Below are 11,749 nucleotides of genomic sequence, written 5' to 3'. Positions count from 1 at the left end.
ATAGTAGGTTATAAAAATGAAAATTAAAGGAGTAATAAAGGACTTAAAAATAAAAATTAATTTTTTTTAATTTTTTTAAAGGATAATAGTAAAAATGTATCTAGGAATTTCTCTGGAGCTGTTGTGGACAGTTTCAGATAGTTCCTTGATCCAGCTTATACGTCTCAAGATCTATAGGCCACTTCCAATGTAGTCAGTGATAACTACAGGGTTTTAATCTGTTGCACCTGTCACTTCCAAGGCGGTTCCCTCTGTTTATTTTAGCTTCTTCTGTTTGCTGGTCTCTTCAGTATCTAATTTCCACCCTGACACAAGGGGGTGAAGGTGGTCACTTATTTAGGCTCAGTTGTTCAGTCCTGCTGTGGGGAGGGAGGAACACTGCAAACAAATATCACTGGCACGTGCGGGCAGTGCTCGCAGTGTCTCGGCCACACTGGGTTTGCCCCTGCTCACGGCGAGTGCGCTTTCCCAGTCTACACTTAGATTCTAGGTTGCCTTGCCAGAAAACTGTCTGAGGTGGGCCCTGGGTTGCATGCACTTCCCAGGTGTAAGCAGCTCAGTTTCAGGTTCTCGGGTACTCCACAAAGGTGCAGACTCGGTTGGGCCTGCGTTTTGCGCCCTTCCCAGGTCTGAGCAGCTCAGGCAACCAGGTGTTTGATGAGCACAGTCTCCCCCAGGTTGGGGGCGCATCTTATCACCTCCCCCGTCCCAACCACATGGTTTTCTGGGTGGCTGTGGGCGCGCTCCTCTCAGGTGTGCTGTGTGTCTCCTCTGGGGAGCTGATCTCTGGCTGCGACACTCCCAGCAGATGTTGACCATCCAGAATCCCAAGAAGTGTTGGTTAGCAATGGAGCCTGCTTGCAGTTTAGTAGAGGATGCCTCTCTGGGGCCGAGTTTGCCCCTTTCTAGCTCTGGCTGTCCTCCACCTGCCTGTCTCCAGCGGGGGGTGGGCCGGTCCATAGCCTGCTAGCTCTCCTCTGGTATTCACTCAGTCCTTTGTTCTGTGAGCAGCCAGGCAGTGCCTTGGGTTAGGGCTTTTCTCGAAATAGTTCTCTCTCTCTCTCTCTCTCTCTCCTCCCCCCCCCCCCCGCCCCCGCCACCGCCCCGCCTGGCTATCCCACAGTTTGAGTTGCTATCTCACGTTAGTTCCCTCAGATTGAGTCTTTTAAGACTCCCTTCCTGGGACAGATCTCCATCCCTACCTCTTTTGTCTCTCTTTTTATCTTTCATATTTTGTCCTACCTGCTTTCAAAAACAATGGGCTGCCTTTCTGGGTGCCTGATGTCCTCTGCCAGCATTCAGAAGTTATTTTGTGGAATTTGCTCAGCGTTCAAATGTTCTTTCAATGAATTTGTGGGGGAGAAAGTGATCTCCCTATCCTATTCCTTTGCTATCTTCTGAGCCTCTAATTTATAGTTTTGTTCTGAATGTTTAGTATTGCCTGTAAGTAGCCGCATTTCATATTTATGTTCACTTTATATTTGCTGCAAGAGAAAGCCATGTAGTAGCCTATGCTTCAGTTTGTATGAGCTCTTTTATTCAGCTTCTACTTAACTGGTTCATTGGACTAATCAAACTTCGCTTTCCTGCTCTAGAATTATTGATGGCAGCTATGGTAGCAGGCAGATCTGTATGTCTGCTCTTCTCTTACTCAAGTTGAATGGAAAACAAGAATACTTTGTGTTTCTTCCCAAAACGGGTTATACCATTTGTATTTGTTATGCAACTAACATAATTTGATGAGTTACTAGTTAATCACTCAGTCAAGTCTGCCTCTTTGCTATCCCACAGACTGTAGCCTGTCCAGCTCCCCTGTCCATTGAATTCTCCAGACAATAGTACTGGAGTTGGTTGCCATTTCTCTCTCAATAATTTGCTTAACTAGTATATAAACAGAAGAAATATCAATGTGAAACTCATTGACTGCTTTGGGAAAACTCAATAAAATTGAGCATAAAATTGCTGCTGATTTGGTTGTGGGGGAAACAACTTTAAAAAGATAGAGAACAAAATCAGAAAAATCTAGGAATATTTAGCCTTCAGAATTCATTGCAGTGTCATTAAATGCTTACCTGACATAAAAAGACAGAAATAGGTGACAGCAAATGCTGCATTGTGGGTAGGACTTATGCAAGAAATTGAATAGAATACACCGATCAGCCAAATTCATGGACCTTTTCCACTGGACATGGAAGAACCTGGCAATCTTCTCATCACCTTCCACTACAGCACTAAACTGAAATTAATTTACCACACTGAGGCAATGATGCAATGTTAGGCAATATCTCTACACTAATTCTGTTTGAAGACTACTGTGCATATAGAGAGGAGAGGAGAAATAAGAGGTTGAAGACAGCATTTTTTGTCTTTTTTAAGAACCAGAGAGTGTCAGACACTGCTACATTTTTTGCCTATTTAATCTCATTTAACTCTTACAAGAATGCTAGCATCAAAGTGTTAGTCTCATTTTACTAATGATTTTTTTCTTTTTTTTAAGGCCAGGAGAAGACACATACATAGCCAAGGATACCTGGTTGAGAAGTGTCAGGGTCTAGATTCAGCTCAAGTCTTTAAGCCTGGCTCTTTCCTCTCCTCCATTTCTTTAGCAATCAAACACTAACTCTTACTATACAGTAACAATTTAGAGAAAAGTCTATATCTCTCATACTCAGTCATTGAATGTGGCATAATGAATTTTAGGTAGGTCCATGAGTTTGCAAAAGAATATAAAAAAGTGTTTGCAAATCAATTCAAAGAAATATTTTTAATACCAATCAGCTTCAAAACATCTGTATTCTAAATCTTCAAAATTTACGAGTGCTCTTATAAACAATGAAACTTTAAAATAAAAATATTATAAATGTTTACAAAAAATAAATTTTATAGCTAAAAATTTCCCAATATCCCATTCCAATAAAAATATAGTTTTATTTTTGCAAATTATTTATGCTATAATAGTGAGAATTCCATGGACAGAGGAGCCTGATGGGCTGTAGTCCTTGGGGTTGCAAAGAGTCGGATGCGACTGAGTGACCAACACACTACACTACACATTTAAGGTGATTAGCAGATATTACTCTATGATGACTTACTTCAATTAGCTTAATCTTGTAAACAATGAAGACTTAAAGTAAAAATGTTTTAAATAATGCCTATAAAAATAAATTTTATAGCTAGAAATTTTTCTAATAGCCCATTCCAATAAAAAAAGTTTTTTTAAAAAAAATTCTGTATGCTATAATAGTGAATGTATAACCTTATTATATTTTCTGACACTTTACCCTCAAAAAAACAAATGTTTAGGAGAGTCTTCAAAATATTTCCTGACCAAAGAAGCAATTTCAGCTCTAGAAATTAGGTCTCATCTCTAGTTAAATGTGTCAACACTGAACTTAAATTTCCCATGGACTTAAGTGCTTTCTACTCCCTACTTGTACATGATTTTTCCTACTGTGCTAACAAGGATTGGTTCATTCATTCATTCACAAACTCATAAACTCATTAAAGCAATTATTCAACAAATATTGAGTTCCTACTATGCACCTATCACTGTTATAGAGCCATGATGCAATGATAAGTAAGTCACAGTTTCTGCTTCCTTGGGCAGTGTACCAGTCTATACTCTCCAGCCTTCTTGAAATTACAAGCCAGAGGGTGGGAACAAAGAAGCAAATTCAGTTGAATGAAATAAGAACAAAATAAATGCAAGTTATCTTCAAGCTTGGCTTCAAAAACCTCCCAGTGATCCTCTACGTGCCCCTTCTTCCTCACCTCCTGGCTTGAAAGAGGGATACACAGAAAGACTTTCAGTTCCTAGGGGATGATGAAGAAACCTGGCAGGGAAAACTCGAATTCTTAAAACACGTAGAAGACCACTCATCCAACAATTATGACGTGGTGACAGATAAACACATATTCTGATGGTGCAGCCACTATGGAAAACAGTGTACTAGTAGGATAAAATCTTAAAAATAGAACTACAAATGATACAATGATTCAACTTCATGGAATATACCCCAAGGCAAATAAGACTGAAATATACTTTTAGATTTAATGTGATTCTTCTTGGGTCCTGGAACAAAGTTGATTTCAAGAGATGGATGATCCTAAGCATAAGCCTTTTAAATTATCAACTTAGACTTTGATGTTTCATTTTATTATTTCTCAACCAAATATTTGGCATATATTTTTTAGAATAATGGTCTCTATCCCTTTTACCTATTCATTAATGAAATAGACCACTTTCCTCTAGGTAAAGTTACAGGTTAAGTCTCTGAAATCTAAAGCAGTTATTAAAGTTATTAAAAGATAGGGTAAATAACTAAGATCCAAATGGAGACCAAAGAGTGTAGAATGACTCTTTAATCTGTGGGAAAGACACATAAATCCCAGAGGTTAGCAAACCCTCCAGTTATAGTCTATGGCCTTGAATGTGGTTAGTGAAATCTGAGAGTGGGAGGCTTAAGATGGCAGAGGGAAGAGGAGAGTTCATACAAATATAAGCCTATTTCAAGAAATAAGAGAGACATCATAAACAAACTTACACCTAAAGCAACTAGGGAAGAAACAAACAAACCAAAAAAAGTTAGTAGAAGGAAATAAAAATAAAAATAAGAACAGAAATAAATGAAAAAAATAAAGCAGACTATAGAGAAGATTTAAGGTCGCTCACTCATGTCTGACTATACAGTCCATGGAATACTCCAGTCCAAAATACTGGAGTGGGTAGCCTTTCCCTTCTGCAGGACATTTTCCCACCCAAGGATCAAACCCAGGTCACACACATTGTAGGCATTTTCCTTACCACCTGAGCCACAGGGAAGCCCAGTGAGATTTGATTACACAACTTATAAAGGACTGGGGAGACACACTTTTCAGTTCAGTGGCTCAGTCGTGTCTCTTTGCAATCCCGTGGACTGCAGCATGTCAGGCTTCCACGTTCATCACCAACTCCAGGAGCTTTCTCAAATTCATGTCCATCGAATCATTGATGTCATACAACCATCTCATCCTCTGTCATCCACTTCTCCTCCTGCCTTCAGTCTTTACCAGCATCGGTGTCTTTTCCAAACAGTCATTTTTTCACATCAGATGGCCAAAGTATTGGAGCTTCAGTTTCAGTATCAGTCCTTCCAATGAATATTCAGAATGATTTCCTTTAGGATTGATTGGTTTGATCTCCTTGCAATCCAAGAAACTCTCAACAGTCTTCTCCAACACCAGTTAAAAAAGCATCAGTTCTTCATCGTGCACATTTATAAGCCAACTCTCACATCTGTACATGACTACTGGAAAAAGCATAGCTTTGACTAAAAGGACATTTGAGGGGAAAGTAATGTTTCTGCTTCTTAATATCTTGTCTAGGTTGGCCATAGCTCTTCTTCCAAAGAGCAAGTGTCTTTTAATTTCTTGACTGCAGTCATGACCTGCGGTGATTTTGGAGCCCAAGAAAATAAAGTCTCTCACTGTTTCCATTGTTTCCCCATCTATTTGCTATGAAGTGATGGGACCAGATGTCATGATCTTGGTTTTCTGAATGTTGAGTTTTAAGCCAGCTTTTTCACTCTCCTCTTTCACTTTCACCAGGAAGCTCCATAGTACCTCTTCACTTTCTGCCATAAAGGTGGTGCCATCTGTGTATCTAAAGTTACTGATATTTCTCCCAGCAATCTTGATTCCAGCTTGTGCTTCTTCCATCCCAGGATTTCGCATGATGTAGTCTGTGTAGAAGTTAAAAAAGCAGGGTGACAATATACTGCCTTGACGTTTTCCTTTCTCAATTTGAAACCAGTCCATGGTTCCATGTCCAATTCTAACTGTTGCTTCTTGACCTGCATACAGATTTCTCAGTAGACAGATAAGGTGGTCTGGTATTCAAATCTCTTTAAGAATTTTCCACAGTTTGTTGTGATGCACACAGTCAAAGGCTTTGTCATAGTTAATAAAGCAAAAGTAGATTCTTTTCAGGAAATCTCTTGCTTTTTCTATGATCCAGTGGATGTTGGCAATTGGATCTCTGGTTCGTCTGCCTTTTCTATATCCAGTTCCATGAACATCTGGAAGTTCATGGTTCATGTACTTGAAGCCTAGCTTGGAGAATTTTGAGCATTACTTGGCTAGTGTGTGAGGTGAGTAAAATTGTGTGGTAGTTTGAACATTCTTTGGCATTGTGATTTTGGGGGATTGAAATGAAAACCAACCTTTTCCAGTGTTGTGGCTACTGCTGAGTTTTCCAAATTTGCTGGCATATTGAGTGCAGCACTTTCACAGTATCATCTTTTAGGATTTGGAATAGCTCAACTGGAATTCCATCACCTCCACTAGCTTTGTTAGTAGTGATGTTTCCTAAGGCCCACTTGACTTCACATTCCAGGATGTCTGGCTCTTGCTGAGTGATAACACCATCATGGTTATCTGGATCATGAAGATGTTTGTATAGTTCTTCTGTGTATTCTTGCCAACTTTTCTTAATATCTTCTGCTTCTGTTAGGTACATAACATTTCTTTCCTTTATCGAGCCCATCTTTGAATGAAATGTTCCCTTGGTATCTCTAATTTTCTTAAAGAGATCTCTAGTTTTTCCCATTCTGTTGTTTTCCTCTATTTCTTTGCATTGATCACTGAGGAAGGCTTTCTTATCTCTTCTTGCTATTTTTTGGAACTCTGCATTTAGATGCTTATATCTTTCCTTTTCTCCTTGGCTTTTCAGTTCTCTTCTGTTCACAGCTATTTGTAAGGCCTCCCCAGACAGCCATTTTGCTTTTTTGCATTTCTTTTCCATGGGGATGGTCGTGATCCCTGTCTCCTGTACAATGTCACGAACCTCAGTCCATAGCTCATCAGACACTCTATCTATCAGATCTAGTCCCTTAAATCTATTTCTCACTTCCACTGTATAATCATAAGGGATTTTATTTAGGTCATACCTGAATGGTCTAGTGGCTTTCCCTACTTTCTTCAATTTCAGTCTGAATTTGGCAATAAGGAGTTCATGATCTGAGCCACAGTCAGCTCCTGGTCTTGTTTTTGTTCACTGTATAGAGCTTCTCCATCTTTGGCTGCAAATAATATAATCAATCTAATATCAGTGTTGACCATCTGATGATGTCCATGTGTAGAGTCTTCTCTTGTGTTGTTAGAAGAGGGTGTTTGCTATGACCAGTGCATTTTCTTGGCAAAACTCTATTAGTCTTTGCCTTGCTTCGTTCCATATTCCAAGGCCAAATTTCCCTGTTATTCCAGGTGTTTCTTGACTTCCTACTTTTGCATTCCAGTCCCCTATAATGAAAAGGACATCCTTTGTCTTTAGCTTCTCTTCTTTTCTAGGCTTTTTGTAGGGCCTCCTCAGACAACCGTTTTGCATTTTTGCATTTCTTTTTCTTGGGGATGGTCTTGATTCTTGCCTCCTGTACAATGTCACAAACCTCTGTCCATAGTTCTTCAGGCATCTGTCTATCAAATATAATCCCTTGAATCTATTTGTCACTTCCACTACATAATTGTAAGGGATTTGATTTAGGTCATACCTGAATGGTCCAGTGGTTTTCCCTACTTTCTTCTATTTAAGTCTGAATTTGGCAATAACAAGTTCATGATCTGAACCACAATCAGCTCCTGGTCTTGTTTTTGCTGACTGTATGGAGCTTACCCATATTTTGGCTAGAAAGAATATTCCAAAATTCACCACCCAGCTTTCAACAACATGTGAACTGAGAACTTCCAGATGTTCAAACTGGATTTAGAATAGGCAGAGGAACCAGAGATCCAATTGTCAACATCCATTGGATCATAGAAAAAGCAAGAGAGTTCTTGAAAAACATTTACTTCTACTTTATTGACTATATCAAAGTCTTTGACTATGTGGATCACAGCAAACTGAAAAATTCTTCAAGACATGTGAATACCAGACCACCTTACCTGCCTCTTGAGAAATCTGTATGCAGGTCAAGAAGCAACAGTTAAAACCAGGCGTGGAACAATGGACTGGTACCAACTGGGAAAGGAGTATATTAAGGCTGTATATTATCATCCTGCTTATTTAACTTCTATGCACAGTACATCATGTGAAATGCCAGGCTGGTTGAAGCACAAGCTGGAATCAAGTTTCCCAGGAGAAATACCAATAACTTCAGATACACAGATGACACCACATTTATGGCAGAAATTGAAGAGGAAATGAAGAGCCTCTTGTTGAAAGTGAAAGAAGCAAGTGAAAAAGCTGGCTTAAAACTCAACATTCAGAAAACTAAGATCATGGCATGTGGTCCCATCGTTTAATGGCAAATAGATGGGGAAAGAATGGAAAGAGTGAGTGACTTAATTATCATGGGCACCAAAATCAATATAGATGGTGACTCCAGCCATGAAATCAAAATACGCTTGCTCCTTTGAATCAAAGCTATGACCTACCTAGACAGCATATTAAAAAGAGAAACCACACCTTGCTGACAAGTCCATCTAGTCAAATTGTGGTTTCTCCAGTAGTCATGTATGGATGTCAGAGATGGTCCATGAAAAAAGCTGAGCAACAAAGAATTGATGTTATTGAAATGTGGTGATGGAGAAGACTCTTGAGAGTCCCTTGGACTGCAAGGAGATCAAACCAGTCAATCCTAAGGAAATCAGTCCTAAATATCCATTGGAAGGACTGAGGCTGACGCTGAAGTTCCAATCCTTTGGCCACCTGCTGCAAAGAACTGACTCATTGGAAAGGACACTTATTCTGGGAAAGATTAAAGGCAGTAGCAGAAGGGGATGAAAGAGGATAAGATGGTTGGATGGCATCACCAGCTCGATAGACTTAAGTTTGAGTAAGCTCTGGGAGTTGGTGACAGGGAAAACTGGCTTGCTGCAGTCCATGGGGTCACAAAGAGTCTGATGTGACTGAGCAACAGAACTGAACTGATAGGAAAGGTAAAACTAAAAGAGACTAGAGCAAAGATAAAACTAAAAGTTGGTTCTTTGAAAAAATAAACAAAATTGACAAACTATTCATCAGACAGAAGATAATAGGCAGAAGACTCAAATCAATAAAATTAGAAATGGGGCCGGTCCCAAAATGGCAGAGAAATAGGACAGGGAAACCACTTTCTCCCCCACAAATTTATAAAAAGATCATTTGACTGTTGAGCAACTTCCACAAAACAACTTCTGAATGCAGGCAGAGGACTCCAGGCTCCCAGAAATGCAGCGCATTCTCTTCGAAAGGAGATTGGTCAAAATACAAAGACAAAAAAAAAAAAAAAGACAAAAGATAAGATTTAGGAATGGAGACTCGACCTCAGGTGAGAGTCTAGAAGTAGAAGTTCCACACAGTAAGAAATTGTCCCACAGGCAGGTCTGTGGGGAGTTTTGGAATCTCAGAAGGCAATATAATCAGGAGAAAAGGAAAAATAAATAAATAAATAACCCACAGAATACACACCTAACCACAACGGGCAGCGGAGAAGTAACCCAGACACTCACGTCCACCACCAGCGAGCAGGGGCTGGGCAGGGAAGCACAGGCTTCATCATCGGTCATTAGGGTAAAAACCAGACCTGGATGCCCTGGGGACAATCTAAGGGGTTAACATGAGATAGTATCCCAAAACTTGGGATTGCCAGAGAGACCAAAAAAAACAAAAAACCTTTCTCACGAATGGCTCTAACTCACAGCCTGGTGGTGCTCACAGAAAAGGATTAAGCGTATACCAAAGGAGAGCTATCCAGTTGTGTGTAGGCCTCTCCCCTGCTGAGACAGACAGGCAGGCGTATGACATCCAGAACCAAAAGTCAAGGGGCTGCTGCAATCTTGGCCCCAGAGATGGCATCTTTCCTCCAAACTAAGAGCAGGCTCCCATGTCTTCCTGGCAGTTGACCTCCACTAGGTGTATCTCAGCCTGAGATCTGCTCCCCAGAGGTGACTGCCAGCACACCTAAAATGGTGCTCTCTGGCGTGCCCAGAAAATTAAGCAGCCAGAACCAGGGCATGTTTAAGATGCACGGCTCACAAGGGACAGTGCGCTCACCAAGCACCCAGTTGCCTGAGCTGCTCAGACCTGGGAAGGACACAAAATGCACCGCCCAACCGGGTCTGTGCCCTTGTAGAGTACCTGAGAACCTGAGCAGCTTAGATTGGGAAGTGTACGAAACACAGTGCCCTCTTGGGATAGTGCCCTTGCAGAGCACCCTGGAGCCTGAGCAGTGTCACCCAGGAAGCACATGCTGCCTTGGGCTTTGGCAAACCCAGTGTGGTCCATCCACTGCAAGCACTCCCCACACATGCCAGTGATATTTGTTTGCAGTGTCCCTCCCTCCACACAACACAACTGAACAAGTAAGCCTAAATAAGTGACCACCTTTGCCCCCTTGTGTCAGGGCAGAAATTAGACGCTGAAGAGATTGCAAACAGAGGAAACCAAAATAAACAAAGAAGAGGGAACCACTGGAAGTGACAGGTGCAATAGATTAAAACTCTGCAATTAATATTGACTGTGTATTAGAGGAGGTCTATAGACCTTAAGAACAATTACAAGCTGTAACAAGGAACTATCTGAAACTGAACTGACCCCACAACAGCTCCAGAGAAATCCCTAGATATATTTTTACAATTATCACTTCTTAATTTTTTAAAAAATTTAATTTTTTATTACTCCTTTAATTTTCTTTTTCATAACATACTACTACCTTCCAAAACAAGATCTTATTTTTTACAGCAAATTTCATATATATATATTTTTTTAATTTTTCTGATTGATTTTGTTTTGTATTTTTTATATTGTATTATTGAGAGTCTAACCTCTATTCTATATTTTCAGCCTTTGCTTTCTGGTATTTGTTGTCAATTTTGTACCTTTAAGAATTGAATATTCAGTACCCATTTTTACTTAAGGATTTGATTAATGATTTGATTGCTCTCTCCCTTTTGACTCTCCCTTTTCTCCCTCAGGTCACCTCTGTATCCTTCACCCCAATCTCTTCTCTACATAACTGTGAATTTCTCTGGGTGTTTCAGGCTGTGGAGAGCACTTAGAGATCTGATTACTGGCTAGACTGGTCTCTCACCTAGGACCCAAATAAAGAGGAACAACGAACTGCCAGCCTACAGAACAGGCACCTTGAAACACACCAATCTAAACAAAATGAAAAGGTAGTGAAATATTCAGCAGCTAAAGAAGCATGATAAATGCCTGCTAACCCAAACAAAAAATGAGGAGATAGGGAGTCTACCTGAAAAAGAATTCAAAAAAAATAATAGTACAGATGATCCCAAATCTTGAAAACAAAATGGAGTTACAGAGAAATAGACTGGAGACAAGGATTGAGAAGATGCAAGAAATGTTTAAAAAGACTTAGAGGAAGTAAAGAGGAGTCAGTCAATAATGAATAATGCAATAATTGACATGAAAAGCACTCTGGAGGGAGCCAACAGTAGAATAACTGAGGCAAAAGAGAGAATTAAGTGAGTTGGAAGATAAAATGGTGGAAATAAATGAAGTAGAGAGGAAAAAAGAAAAAATAATTAAAAGAAATGAGGACAATCTCAGAGACCTCTGGGACAATGTTAAATGCCTCAGCATTCAAATCATAGGTGCCCAGCAGAAGAAGACAAAGAGAAAGGGCATGAGAAAATACTTGAGGAGATAATAGTTAAAAACTTCCTTAAAATGGGCAACGAAATAGCCACCTAAGTCCAAGAAACCCAGAGACTCCCAAACAGGACAAACCCAAGGCAAAACACCACAAGACACATATTAATCAAACTAATG

Source organism: Oryx dammah, unplaced genomic scaffold, assembly GCF_014754425.2.
Source record: "Oryx dammah isolate SB20612 unplaced genomic scaffold, SCBI_Odam_1.1 HiC_scaffold_17, whole genome shotgun sequence".
In the NCBI taxonomy this organism is placed as follows: domain Eukaryota; kingdom Metazoa; phylum Chordata; class Mammalia; order Artiodactyla; family Bovidae; genus Oryx; species Oryx dammah.
The sequence above is the reverse complement of the archived record's forward strand: the minus strand, read 5'-3'. Positions refer to the sequence as shown.